This window comes from Camellia sinensis, chromosome 4, assembly GCF_055761805.1.
Source record: "Camellia sinensis isolate YWXY chromosome 4, ASM5576180v1, whole genome shotgun sequence".
NCBI classification, from domain to species: Eukaryota; Viridiplantae; Streptophyta; class Magnoliopsida; order Ericales; family Theaceae; genus Camellia; species Camellia sinensis.
The window spans coordinates 192,062,905-192,078,015 of NC_138964.1; the positions used below are offsets into that span (position 1 = coordinate 192,062,905).

The 15,111-nt window shown below is 38.7% G+C and overlaps 1 pseudogene; it reads right to left on the reverse strand.

Moving 5' to 3' along the window:
• Positions 1 to 13,358: 13,358 nt before the first annotated feature.
• On the reverse strand, positions 13,359 to 14,595 carry LOC145824320 (receptor-like protein kinase FERONIA pseudogene; annotated as a pseudogene).
• Between the last annotated feature and the right edge of the window lie 516 nt (positions 14,596 to 15,111).

The following is a 15,111-nucleotide window of genomic DNA, read 5'->3' on the forward strand; positions in this document are numbered from 1 at the left end:
AGGGGGAAAGGTCTGTGAATTCATCCCCGGTCGTGGTCGCCTCCAGGTCGACCGTGGTTATGGTCTCCTGGACACCGGTCTGCTTCTGGCCGGCCTGCTTTGGCCAGTTATCACCTTCAGCATTTTCCTCGGCGTCCTTCCACTTCATCTTCCTCGGCCTCAGCCTACAACGCGCTGAAAACGTCGTTGGCATATGGCACTAGGTACATCGGTAGGAAGACAACTGGGGGAGAGGCAAACACGTCGGTCCCAGATCCTTGGCCGAGCTATTCATAAGCAGCCTTCCAACCCGCCTTGAAGTATATGTCTTGGGAGGCATGGACTTGCTTTGTGTAGCTCTCCTCGGCCTCCTTGAAACCGGCATTGTTGGCATCCTCCAGCTCCTCCTTCCTTGACTACTTCAATGTTTCCAGCTCGGTCCGAAGAGCGTCCCTTTCTTGCTCAGCGACACCTAGCTGGCCAAGCAACCTTGAGTTGTCAGAATTTGCCATCTCCAACGAAACCTTAGATTGTCCGAGCTCGGGTTGAAGGTGTTCAACCTGGCTGGCAGACTTGGTTACCTTCTGCCAGAGTCGGTGGATCCTTTCCATCACCATGTGTTGTTTCTGGATGGCCTGCAAGAAGAAAGTTCGATTAGAAAGGAAACCGAGCAAACACTTGGAGGAAACTGAGCAAACACTTGGAAAAATTTGAGCGAAGTATGCAAAGTTCTTACCCGGGTCATGGACTTGACTGAGGACTTCCCCAGCCGGGTGTCCGGTACGTGGTCGCTGTCGACCACGTCGCTCGGCAGCAGCAAGGCTTTGGTCAGGTCAAAGCCGAGAAGATGCTCCTTGTCACCTTTGACGGATGTAGTTGCCGGGATCTCCTTACCCCAGTGCTTGAGCTGCGGCTTCCAAGGCGGTGTTGGGTCAGTTGTCACCGCTGGTTGCTCGGTGTTCAACTCCGCAACTAGCCCGGCAGAGGGGTCGATACGTGGCCTTTTGCCTGCCCATTGTTTGTCTTTGGCAACAGGGGACGCCAGTGCAAACACGGTCCCGCTTGATTGACCGGCAACGGCTGTTCGGGTTGGGATGCTTGGTATCTCGGTGGAGGTAGCTGTGATGAGGTTCTTAATGCGGCTTCTTTTGGCCATCTCCTCTGCCTCAGTCAACCAGATAAATGGCACATCCGGTAATGTGGGATCGGGAGGTGGAGATGGTGCACGGAGAAAGTCTGTAACCTTACTCCGGGGCAGAGCTGAGTATCTGTATGTCGGTACGTAACCGAGGAGCTCGTGGCAATCCCGGTTGCGGTAGCGAAGCACGGTTCTGATGGCTGCTTCGTTGGGGTAATGATAGTTAGCTTGCAATGCTTCGATTGCTGCAAAGGAAAGAAGAAAAAATGCTAAGTACAGAATAATGAAATATGGCAAATTGACCGAGCAATTAGCACGGCTTACATGTCTCGCCGAAATTCTTGCTGATAAACCGGCCCGGTACGTCGGCTGTTTCGTAGTTACCAGACACCCAGAAAAAGTCATCGTCGTGCAAGTCCTTGTCTGGGGTGCCGGTCACTATCTTCTCCTTGCCCGGTCTAGTTTTTAAATAGTAGGCAAGGCCATCGCCGGTATGCCCGAGGGTATACTGGCGCAGTATCTCGGCTAGTCCTAGGTTGGTTCCTAGCTGGTTGTTCAGTTTGTGGATCCCGTTGATTATTCTGTAAGTGTTGGTTGAGACCTGGGTTGGAGCTAGCCCGGTGCGCTGCAAGAATTCGCAGATCAGCGGGTTAACCGGGAAGCGGAGGCCCCCTTCTATAATGGACAGCATGGTGAAGGGACACTGGTCTAATCTGCCCCATGGGGTTGTGTCCTCAACGCCGAGCTTTAAATGAACATCGTCCGGGATACCGTATTCTTCCCAGAACGCGGCTAGAGCGACCAGGTTGTCGACCAGGAAACGGTAGCGCCCCATGTGTGGCCGGCTAGTTTTAGCTCGGCTGAGGTGGTTTGGCACAAACTTTTGTTTGATGGCTGCTCAGTCTTTGAGAGCCTCGGAGTTGGTGTGGTCCCCTTGGACTCTGCAGGAAAAGGAGGGCAAGTGTAAATGGAAGCGCGGTCGCGCAAAACGAGCTTGACTATAGCTCGGTCAGATGGAGTGCCAGACCGCCTCGATCCCGAAGGTAAATTCAGAAGCTCGGCCGGTCAAGCAGACCAAATATTAGCCCGGTCGACCGGTCAGATACTCTGCCTACCTCGGTTTCTACAGAAGTTTTCTTTAAACTCGCAATTCACTCTGTCTTAATGTTTTTTGGGATCAAAAGAAGACCTGGAGCCTGGTCCGCCCTAGATCTTCAGGTGTTCATCACTAGAGCTGAAGAACAGCAAGGAGAACAAGGGGCATGGGAGGGTTTTGGGGAGCCATACTGTCACGACCCCATTCTGCCCCTAGTAGAATGGTGCCATGATGGCCAGTAATTCACAATTACCCAAGGCCAACTTGCAAGGTTTCACACACAACAGAGTATACATATGGGGCTTACAAGTGTGAAAGCAATAAATTTAAAACTAAGTAGTCCATAAGAGCTGTGCATAAGTCAAATGGAATGGCATACATCATTACATAGCTTTACAATCTAGAATACAAACAAAAGGAAGTACAAAAATACATCTTGATCAAAAGGCTTCTCAAGTCGTCAAATACAAAATACAAGGGAATACAACCAAGAAGCATGATCTTCAAGATGCTACAAAAATACTAAATCCAAAACAAATTGCAAGCACGTCTAGGCGTCACCGCCGTCTTGTTCGTCACCTACATATATATGGAGAGGGGTGAGCTTGGATACTCAGTGAATGGTATAAATAATAAAGGGGTTTACATGAATGATATCCGAAATCTTTATCAAATCAAGGCACATCATATCTTGTACAAAATCCAAGGGCAAATCAAGCTTATCTAACAAATCTTTCAAGTCTCAACGATTAAAGTCTTTCAAGGCTTTCAAGTTCCAAGGGATGACATTAACAGAGATTGTGCTACAAATGCTTATAGTCCCCTAGCACGTACGGACTTTCAAAGATTGTGCTACAAATGCTTATAGTTCCCTAGCACGTACGGACTTTCAAAGATTGTCAAAACCAAAGCTAATACTTGATACACAAAAAGGGGATAGTCATTCATGCTTAACAAATACTTTTCCAAAACAAGCAAGGCAAAACTTTATCAAAACTTAATAACATAACTTTATTAAAAATACCACTCACATAGTTCTTCAAACGTCGGGGTTACAGGCAAGGATCCAAGGCCTACAAGCACATAACAAATCCCATTGAATGCACCATCAAACAAGCTTTACATGAATGCAAATGATCCCGGCATTACTTCAAAACTAAGTCGAACCAAAACAAACACTGTTCCTCACCTCAAGAAAACATAATGGACACCATCCAGGTCTTGGCCGAGGTCCCACACCTCCCTTGCCGAGGTGTGGTCCCGATGGCCACATTCAAGGAAACGAAGTCGGGAAAATCTGGGTTTCCCTTTTCTTTGAAGAACATGAAGAACATGGATGCAAAGATCATAACTTATCATTACAAAATCTGAGATTTCATGCTATGAATTCAAAAACATGGACCTGGGTACCCTATTCAAGGATCTTGTGAGAACAACACAAAAACATGAATCTTAATGCAAACTTTTGGATCAAACAAGACTTTTTCTTCAAGAACACATGAACACTATTTTCTCTTTCTAAAACCAACTTTAAATCAATGCATGGCGTGCAGAGCATGTTCGATCGTGCAATGCAGCTAGATGATCAATAAGAACAACAAGAGTAGTTTAAGATTCTAACCTTAAAACTCGAATCTACCGGTTCAAACTCCAAAGATCAAGCTTGGAATTCTACTCCCCCCCTCAAGAACTCCTTCTTCTTCCTAGAGTCTCTCTCTCTAAAAGACAAAGATGTGATACAAAAATGATGTGTTTTCTCAACAGTCACTGACTTAACCCTCTGCTGGGACACGTGGCATCGGCTGATTGGTTCTTCTCAAAAAGGTGATAGATTGACAAGACATGTGTAAGACAAAGCGTATCTAACAAGCTACCCGGCAAGGCACTCCGGCAAGTGATGACATCGGCTAAGGACAAAGCTTCGGCAACTAAGGTGGCAATGACCTCGGCTAGGAAGGACAACACTTGACTAAGCTGTGCCACACCTTGGCCTAGATGTGCCACACCTCGGTCTAGGTCATACCACTCCAGGACAAGATCACTTAGGTGCAAAGGTAACATCTCGGCCTAGATAATACACATCTCGGCCTTGGTGATGAACACCTCGGCCTAGATAATGACATCTCGGCCAATATGTCAGGGCGAAGGTGGAGGTCAAACAAAGTGGTTCCAAGATAATTCTAGACTAAAGATGACCTCAGCTAAACTCACACCAAGCAAGGTACAAAACATGCAAGAAACACTTAAGCAAAACAAATCAAGGTTTGCAAAAATGTAACATATCAAGACAAGATCATGTAATATATGCAAGCATGACTAAAGTAGAGAGGGTTGTTACATATACCCTAAAATCTATGGTTTTTTGTGCCCTAGAATGTGGAATATCAAATGAAAAAATGATAAAGATGATTCCAAGGACTTACCAGTTTAGGGGCAGAAGTTGCTTCTTCGAACACGAACGCAGGAGAGGGCAGGAACGGAGCTTGATGAGGGCACTGGAGCTCTGAGACGTCTGTAATGTAGGAGAGTCAGTAAGAGGAAAATGTGAAGGGAAAATGACGTATATATGGGAGAGAAAGACCGCCAAAAGTTTTGAATGCGAAGGGACGTGAGGGTTGGCTACCCGAGGCCAATGGATGAGCAACGCGTGTCCCAATTAACGGCGGCGTCAGAATTGAAAAGACAAGAAGGCAAGATGAGGCGTTGGCCGAGCAAATCGAGGAACCGAACACAGAAATTAGCGCGGTTGACGTCCTGCAAACTAAGGATCGAGGAAGAGTCTACCCCGGTCGGATCATGTAATCCCAGCCACGCTTTTGCGAACAGAATTAAGGGGAAATTGAGAGGGAGATTTATGAGCTGGAAATGGGCCGTGGAAAGGGCTGGGCAAATTGAGGGCTGAGCGTGTGCAAGCCATGATAACTTGGGCTTGCCCGGAGATGGTGTTGCTCGATTAAAGCCCAAGACCGTGTTGGACCGAGCTACTTGAACTTGTCTATGTAGAAACCAGGCTACCTGAGTTGCTCGGCCGAGATGATTGCCTCTCATTCCGGCTTCCACGGTTCGTGCATTTAGCTCGGCAGGAAGGCCTTCGGTTAACCGGCTTGACCTGTCTCGAACTCAGCTTTGCCGGGATGCAACTAAGCTTGGACGTTATGGAGCTCGGCGAGTGAAGCATTCGGGCACGCTACGCAACACGGTTACAAAAGACTGAGGTGGTACCGCCAGTCCGCCGAGCTCTGCTAATATAGCCTGACAACTTGGTTAGGTGGTGATTGCTGAATTTGTGCTGAGGGATGGGACAGTAGCACCACGTGTCAAGAGACTAATGGGAGTAGATTTGGAGTGCAGAGAGTATATAAGCTTGACTACGCCCCCCATGCTAGGGATGGATCGTTTGGTAAAAAACACTTGAATGCTCAACTCTCTCCTCTCTCTCTCTATATCCCTGAGTGTGTACTAACTTGACCGTCGGAGGGGTTTTCCGGCCACACACCGTCGGGTAGCTCACTGCCGTTGTGTTCACAGGTCGATCGGACAGATGAGGAGCTTGGTAGAAAGGAGTACGGGCACGCCGGAATATTTGCTCCTCGTATAGTACAGAACCTGTCCTTGGAGAGGAACAACAACTTAAAACGACGGGTAATATCTGTATTTTAAAAACTGAACAAATAGAATTGATAGTTTATGAATAAAAAATAAAGATTGATGATACTTTAATGGAAAATGTAGAATTAACTCTTGTGACTCTGATTTTGTTTATGAAAAAATAGTTAAAATTCTTAAAACATAATCTATAAATAAATATATCTGAATGACACGAACTATAATGTAAAAAACTTTATCTATCATTACTCGATTTAAAGTACACAAGACCACTACTGATGGCATAAGGTTGCTTCCCCCCCTATCTTCATGAAAATTGCTTAGAATATTTTTAATCATACTTTTAGCTTTTGAGAATGTCAAATTTATTTTAAAATACAAGTATCATTTTCACATCTTTAAATTTGATATATTTAAAATAAACTCTCCTACCAAAATGTCAATTTATTATTTGTATTATTTTTTTACTTTAATGATTTTTCATCACTCCAACAAAACTTTCTCAAAAGTAAGGCCATTTACAAACAAATGAATAATAATAATTTTAAAAGGTTCATAAGTCACACATTTTTTTTATCATTATTATTTTTATTTTTTTTTGGGAGAACTATCATATGCAAAATTTGAAGGTAAAGAAAGGATGCCAAATAAGATTTTGACACTTTTGTTGAAACATTCAACACTTTCAAATCTGATTACCTTGTCAGTCACCTAAGATTTGACATCACTCTTGAAGAAGATCTTAGTAAATAACATATATTAAAATCTCAAAATAATTATATAAGGATAAGATTTTACTCCAATTCATCATGGAGGAATTCCTGTTGGTGCAAATTTGGTAAATGAGATGGAAAGAGATAAAATAGACAATAATTAGTATTATTTCAAAGCAAGTTACAACGTCGTTTTCCTTAAAACGATATTTACCCCTACCAATTCTATCGATAATGATATGCACTGGGTTACCTGCAAATCTGCCTCCAAAATACAATGAAGCCCAGTTTAAAGAGTCTAAAGACTGATGTCTAATTACGTTATGTACGAACGAAATCAGATCCCGAATACTTTTGAATTTTTCTAATCCACAAAGTATAGAGGAAAATAACAATATGAATGTTAGAGAGAAATTCCATAGATGTTCTATGCATTTCATATGATTACTTTTTGTCCAATTGCCAACCTGTTTCGCCTTTATATAGGCATTCGTCTGTATCCCTTCAACCAAAGGTCATGTCCTTTAGATTCAAAAGCCACAATCTTTAAATCCAAAAGTATACACCCTTTGGTTTAAATCCAAAAGTCACATCTTTATAATTCATATAACTATATTATATAGTTATATATATATATATATATTATGAAAATGTTCCAACAATCCCCTACCATTTTCAAAATATATGAAAATAACATCTTTGATAGATTAGGAAAAATCATGCATAAATGAAGATGTCTTGCAATTTGAATCATTCACTTAGTGAAAACATATCAAAGTTAATCAAAATGACATAGTAGACTTGTCTTTGAACTAGTGATCTTGTGTCTATATCTTGTTTCATGAGCCCTCTAGTGTCAAGTCCTTGGATTCATAGGAAGCGGCACCACCTCCTACACTCATATAGGTAAGTTTACTGATAGTACCCCTATAACTATAGTACCCTAACTCACCATTGTAAACCTTTTAAGGGCTAAGTAGCTCAACCTCCTCTTTTGCATTACATGTCCCAAGCACTAAAATTAAAAATTTAAGTGCTTGCAATCACGACATATAGTGTACTTGGGCTCATTGAACTTAAAGACTTTATGTTTTTTCTAGCGTTGAGTCAAGTTTCTACTAGGAGTGATATGTTACTTGGGCTTAAGACTCATCCCCTTTGATTACCTCACATCAAATTCCTTGTAAGTATTTCTTAGACAATTAAAATTCTTACATAATAACTATGTATTACCACAGTTTATGGCGTGATCAACATATCCAGACTAATAATCACTGTCATAACTATCAACTCGCATTGATGATGAGTTTGCATCTTGAAAAATTCAAGAAAAAACCATAACAAAAATACAATGTCACTCCATCTCTTTTGTTACAAGAGGTTAACAAATTGTAAAAATCATCTCTTTAATTCTAAGAGATAAACCCCCACCAAGAGTAATCTTTATTTACTCTAAGCCATTGTTTTAATGCTAAGTGTTCAAACAGGCGCCTTTGTATCATTTCAAATAAAATTGGATACCCACTTTAACATATAAATTAACCATTCTCAATAATTTTGAGAAATAAATTGTGGGACTTAAACAATCAAATACTCAAGATATTTAAAACTAATACTTTCTCATATTTTAAGTTTCTTGATTTGTACTTGTATTTGTTTGGAGTCATAAACTGACCAACCAATATGAAATTTCCGTTCAAATACAAGTTACAAAAATTAGAAATTCTAATTTAATTACATTCAAAAAATTCACCAAGTATATATTTTCTCAAGTTTCAAGAATTCACAAACCAAAAATCATACATCATTTTTATAATTAAAATCATAATTTGATTTTAAAAATACATTCTTAAAACTACCACAAAACATGTACTAATAATTGTGGGCTATTCCTTAAATCTAAAAACAAGATTTAAAGTTCAGGTTTTTAGTCTCATCCTTAATCTGTTAAATTGATTTATTAGGTTTAGAATGCTATTTGGGCCTTTATTACTTAAAGAACAAAAACTTGGGCCTTATTAATAAACCATATTATTATAAAATGTAATGGCCCAACTCAAATAAGTAAATATAGATGCTTGGTTTAAAACCACTAGGCTTACCAAAAGGTAGAAAACAACGAATGAAACAAGTCATCCCAATAAAAATTTGAGCCTTTCATATCAGTTTAAGATGGGAGAACTTACTAATAAGTCCAATACACAAAGTTCAAAATCCATCTAGTCGCAAAACAAAACACGTGTACCAATTAGTCTTACATATTTTTAGTTGTTACTAAAAAATCATATTTTTTTCTTATTTTAAAATTTAAAGATGCTTACATCCCACCATCGTCGGATTTCAGTTAGACGGTTATCAGAGACTCGCCAAAATGTTCAACATCATAGGGAAGTCGCTAGAAATTCACCGGAGTAGCATTGGAATGTTCTAAACGTCACCGAAAGTTGTCTTAATGTCTTAGAATATTCGCTGGATGTCAAGAATATCATCAGAGACTCACCAAAATGTCCAAAATATTGCCCAAAAAAAAGAGAGTAGGCTGATAAATTAAAGCGAAAAAACATACCAAAATATGTTAAATATTGATAAACTAAAAGAAGAAGAAAAAAATCTAAGAACAACAAACAACAATAATGGGAAAAAAAGCATATGTTATTTTCAATTTTTTTAGGGTTTAAGTAAATAATCTCCAATATTGATCAAACTGAAAAGCAAGCTTTGAAACTATAAAATGTTACAATTTCAAAATATGATTCTATTAAGCATTTATCTTATTAATCAAACTGAAAAATATGTTATGAAACTGTAAAATTCTACAGTTCTAAAGAAAGTTATGAAACTGCAAAATTTTACAATTTAAAGAATGATTCATTTCAGCACCAAAAAAACTGAAACTATAAAATTTTATAGTTTTCACCGCCTGTAACTAAAATTCGAAAACAACTTGGGTAGAACTTGAAGATTTTCTCTATTATCATAGGAAAATAGAAGTGTGTAGTACAAAAAAAGTAAAACAACTGAGAGATCAAAAGAAAAAAACAGATATAGAAAGATGCTTTTACTTTGGTAACTATTTTTTTAGTTTAGGTCTAGTCGGATCTAACGTAGATCTACTTAGATTTGATATAGATCTGAGTAAGATGCTTTTACTTCGGCAACTATTTTTTAGTTTAGGTCTATGTAGATCTACTCATTTTCTTCGTCAGAAACTCATCTCTTTTGCCGTCGGTGAGCTCAAAGTAAGGAATTGGTGCTCGGTGGTTGCCGGTTAAGCCCAATCAATGGTGGTCTCCGGTCACTGGTGACTGTAATTAGAAAGAGAAAGAAAAGAAGGAAAGCATGGCTGCGACTGTGGTCGTGGCCGTGGTCGTGGTCGTGGTCGTCGTCAATATCAGAGAAAGAGAGATAAAGAGAAGTAACAAGGTGCAGGAAAAGAGGAGAAGATAAATGAACATAGGACTTTTGGGTCTATTTAAAAGGTTTTGGGATTAAATAAAATATACACTTTTCAAAAAGGACTTCGTTTAAGACAAACAAATTAAAAGCGCATTAAGAGACCAAATTATTTGACCCAGGTATCCTAAATAGAGAACAGAACAAATATACACACAAATGGTTGTTTTGGGAAGTAGGTTAAAAATTAGTTCTTTTTTTTTTTGGCTTTTTTTGAAAAAAAAATGTAAAAAAGTAGAAAGTTGATGTGACCCAAAAAGATTAAAAGCCAAAAAGCTACTTTTAACCGCTTAGCCAAAAGAGGCCAAAGACAACGTTTCAAAGTTGTCTTCTCTGGAAATGGAACCGTTTGGCCAACAAAAACACTGCAAACCAAACCCACCGACTTTACACATATATAGAGTAAAACTTCCTTCGGTGTTTAAGTTATTTTTCAGCACTTTAAAATTAAATGAAAACAAAAACTATTGCAGTAAATTAGCCCAAACCCATCATCAAGTAATGCAGCATGTTCTATATTTTCAATAAACAACAATTCAATTCTGAAAACAGAACTTTGAAAGAAAACAAAACTTTACATAAGTAATCAGGAAATTTACTAATTACAATGCAAAGTAATAAGACTCAATGAAGATGACAACATGCACCACGTTAAATAAGAATAACCATGCGAATAAAACATATAAATAAGAAACAACGATAAAAATTAAATATAATCACACATGTTAACTATCAAACCCAATACCATAGATTCTGACATTGAACAAATCAGTATTTATTTTGAATGACAAGTATAAGCAAACATAGTTTTTATACCAACGATGAACTTCTGTGTTGTTCAAATTATAAGCATGGTTTTCAAATAAAAATCACAAAGTAGAGCACTAAGACATTCCTTTGCCAATAATAAATTGAAGCAAACCATTTTATCACTTTGATCTTTTCAAAAATATTATCTTAAGATTGTTGATGTAAATTTGGTAAATGAGACGGAAAGAGATAAAAATAGAAAATAATTAGAATTGCTTTCCTTAAGATGATATTCGCCCCTACCAATTTTGTCGAATATGCTATGCAACAACTTAGCCACAAATCTGCCTCCAGGATACAATGAAACCCAATCTAAAGACTAATGTCTGATTGCGTTACCTTTGAATTTTTCTAATCCACCAAGTACAGAAAAAAAAAAATAACAATATTAATTCTTAAGAGAAATTCCATGGAATTTCTACAAATTTCATGTGGATTTCTTCTTCTCTAATTGCCAACCCATTCTACCTTTATATAGGCATGGGTTTGTATCCCTTAAACCAAAGGTCATGTCCTTTATATTCAAAAGTGACACCCTTTAAATCCAGGAATCATGTCTTTTTGTTTAAACTCAATAGTTACTCCCTTTAGTTTAAACTCAAAAGTCACATCTCTTTAATAATTCATAAAACTATATTATATATTTAAATATATATATATATATATAAATATATATTATGAAAATATTCCAACATATTCTGAGAAAGTTCTCATAAAGGAAAAGAAACTTGATCCTAACAATAGCTGTAAGAAATCATTTACTTCTGGTTTTTAATGGGGAGGATGTTTCTCTCATGAGTCATGACTGTCAAAGTCTAAGTGCAAATGGATGTCATGGTCTATGCTTTTTCTTAGCACTAGTTAATTCGAAGTATATGAATGATTTAAACATGAGTAATGCCTACCCAATCTAGTAAATTTTACCAATTTTTGTTTTTAACTCACACGTGACAATTGGGTTGTCCTCATCACATTATTCTAGTAGATCTAGTTTCAAATATAAAAATTTCACTATTCCAGGTCATATCTATCAATAAGAAAAAATTGTAAAATTTCTAGGAGCTCCGGACAGGATTATTATAGTATGATTCACTGTAATCCGACCCCCTATAATCTCATCTACTTGTGCTGCACCTCCAAATTTCAATCAGGTCAGATTCAACAACATCAACTTTGTTCTTTGTAAATAATCACCATCCCCGAACTGAACTAATTCAAATTGTTTTTCCGTGTAACCAAGAAGTATTAGAATTCAAAATATCCTATGACATCCAAAAGAAGCATATACCTTACATAACTCATCCTACAATAGTACTCGTAGCATGTATCTACCAACATCAATATCATCCTCCACCGATGGCCAAGGACAAAACTCCAGATGTTAATTACATAATCAAAACAATAAATACACCCGTAGATATTTCCATATTTCCGTTCGTTCCAAACTCTCATGTTTTATGAAAGAGGTATATAGTGATCCCAGTTTTGACCTGGCACTTGTGGTAATTCGGACTCAGGTTTATGGTTTCTGAATGTTGTTCATTGTCTTTTTCTCTTTATTCCTCCTTAAATTTGGTTATTTGGACATGTTGAATATGTTTGGAACAGGTTGGTTGTTTGGTTTTCAAACCCTATGTTGACCAGAATTTTGGTCATCCGCTCAAGCGGCCCTTCTTGCGCTCGAGCGGGATTTGCAAACTCTCAGGTACTTTGCACGTTTGCAAAAGTACTGGAGGGGTGTTTTCCACGCTCGAGCGGCGTTTCCTACGCTCGAGCGGGTGGGCGTTTGAGCGGTCTTTCTTGAGCTCGAGCAGTTTGTCTGTTGTCTGCAAAAGTACTAGAGGTGTGTATTCTGCGCTTAAGCGGGACTTCTTGCGCTCGAGCGAAACAACGTATTGTGTCTGACGCTCGAGAGTCAACTCTTGCGCTCGAACGGACGGCGTGTATATTAGATTGCGAAAATGACTTTTTACATCACTTTTTCAGATCTTTTCTTCCAAAAACCCTAAAGCGAGACCCTCTCTCTCTCTACATTTACACCTAGATCTAGTGATCTCTACACCTGTGTGCCTTTATTAAAAAGAGAGTACATCTCAAGAGCTTCATTTTGGTCCGATTGAGGTTTGATTTTGGCGTCTTTGAAGATTCTCCATCTCTTCCTTTGCTCTTCTAAGCTTGAGGTAGAGATATTCTACACTTTAATGTGATTTTTAGCCTAGTCATTTGTTGTATGTATAAAAAGTGGAATATTGGGGATATTTGTGGATGAACCTAGGGTTTGGGTGTGGAATGAAAGAGGGGTTTTCAAAAATTGGTCCAAGTTCCTCTTTCTTGATGTTCATTCTTTCCACCTTTTAATTGCCACATCAAGATTCTCGCGGCTGATGTGGCCTCTATACGCTTCGATATCACCGCGAAGCCCAATCCCCAAAATCTCGTGAAAATTATTTGTGGCTGCTTGAATCTCTACAAGAGAGAAATGACAGTATGATTGGATGACAACATCTGCAGTTGGATCCTTCTGCAACTGCCATGACACACCATTCTTATGACCGTTGTTCTTTTACTTCCTCCATCCAAGATCAATACCTTTAGCCACTACATGTGCAGTACTCAAAAGCAGATTGCTTATTATTCCCTTTTGTCGAGATATATAAATATTGCCCTGTGATGCCAATCCATGCTTAAGGCTCCCCACAACTTCACTTATTGTAGGCCTTCCTTTTAGATAATTATGTAAACATTTGTTAGCTACTTCTGCAAACACTTTTAGACAATTTGGTGATATTTGTCCTCTTAAAGAGGGATCAATGATCTGGTCAAGGGTTCCCTTTTTTATGCCTTTTTGATGCATTTTTGAACCCATAGGGCTAGACCCATTTGGTCCTCCTCAACACTTATATCCACCGGTGGCCTTGCACATAACACTTCAAATATAACCACACCAAAGGCATACACATCTGATTTCTTGGTTAGTCTACGAGTGAAGAAATACGCTGGATCTAAATAACCAAATGTGCCTTTAACATCTATACTAGCATGGGTTCGTATATGGCTTGTTTTTACCATTTTGGACAACCTAAAATCTGAAATCTTAGCTACCCAATTCTCGTCCAACAAAATGTTTGTGGTCTTCACGTCCCTGTGTATGATACCTTTCTCGGTATCCATATGAAGGTAGTCCAATCCATGGGCAGCACCAATACAAATCTTGAGCCTCTCCTCCTAAGTAAGATGATAAATATCATTCCCATTTCCTTTCCTACTATTTTTGTAGAGATGGTCAGCAAGCGTCCCATTGGCTATGTATTCGTAAATAAGTATCATCTCCTCATAATCATCAGAGTAGCCAATCAGAGTCACATGATATGTGTGCCTGACCTTGGAAAGCATCTTGATCTCAGTCTAAAACTCTGATGCCCCTTGTTTGGACTTTGAATTCGATCGCTTAATGCCGGCAGTGGTAGCTCCACCATTGATGAACCCTTTATACACCTTACCGAATCCACATTTCCCAATAACCAAAGCATCATCGAAGTTGTTGGTTGCCGATTGAATCTCAATAAATGAAAACCAACAGCACAGTTCCTCGGATTGATACACATTGTTTGTAGTTGTATTCCCACTGTCAAAAACTGACATATTTCTCAGATTTGGATCCCTACACGATGGAATATGTGGTTAGCACACGGGATTTGGAATGGCCATCAACCGTTGTAATGAGATAATGAGGGAAGATAAGAGTGGAGGGATGAGAGAAGACATGAAGATCACAGAAGAAATAGAAGACTCAAATTGGTTCCGTCCTCAGATCAACAATGGTGGGCTGTGCTCCTAGCCCACAGTCAATATACCTCTATTTTTTATTTTTTTTTTGGATAAATAATATACCTCTAATTTTTAATGGATGTTATTTCTTCTTAGTGAGTTCTTACTGAAAATTATGAATACTTAAGTCTTATGCATACCATCACCAACAATTTTTAATACCTATGATTGCTTGACTATTGAATAATTAAATAGGTTATTGCGGATTTGAAACCATGGATCCAAGTAGGTATGCCTATTTTCCTGTTGTTAGTCTACCTTTTTTAACCATAATTTAAGCGCTTGGAACAAATTGAGACTATGGAACCATTTAAGAAATTTTTTGGCATTTAAAAATTTTCTTGGTCTAGTGTTTGATTTTATATTTTGCAACAACGTGTAAGAGTATGTGGCATCAACACAGGGCAAGTTGGATGAACTTCCCCCAGTCAAATGGTAGATCCTATTTTTTTATTTGGGAATTCTATAGGATAAGATCATAGAATTTT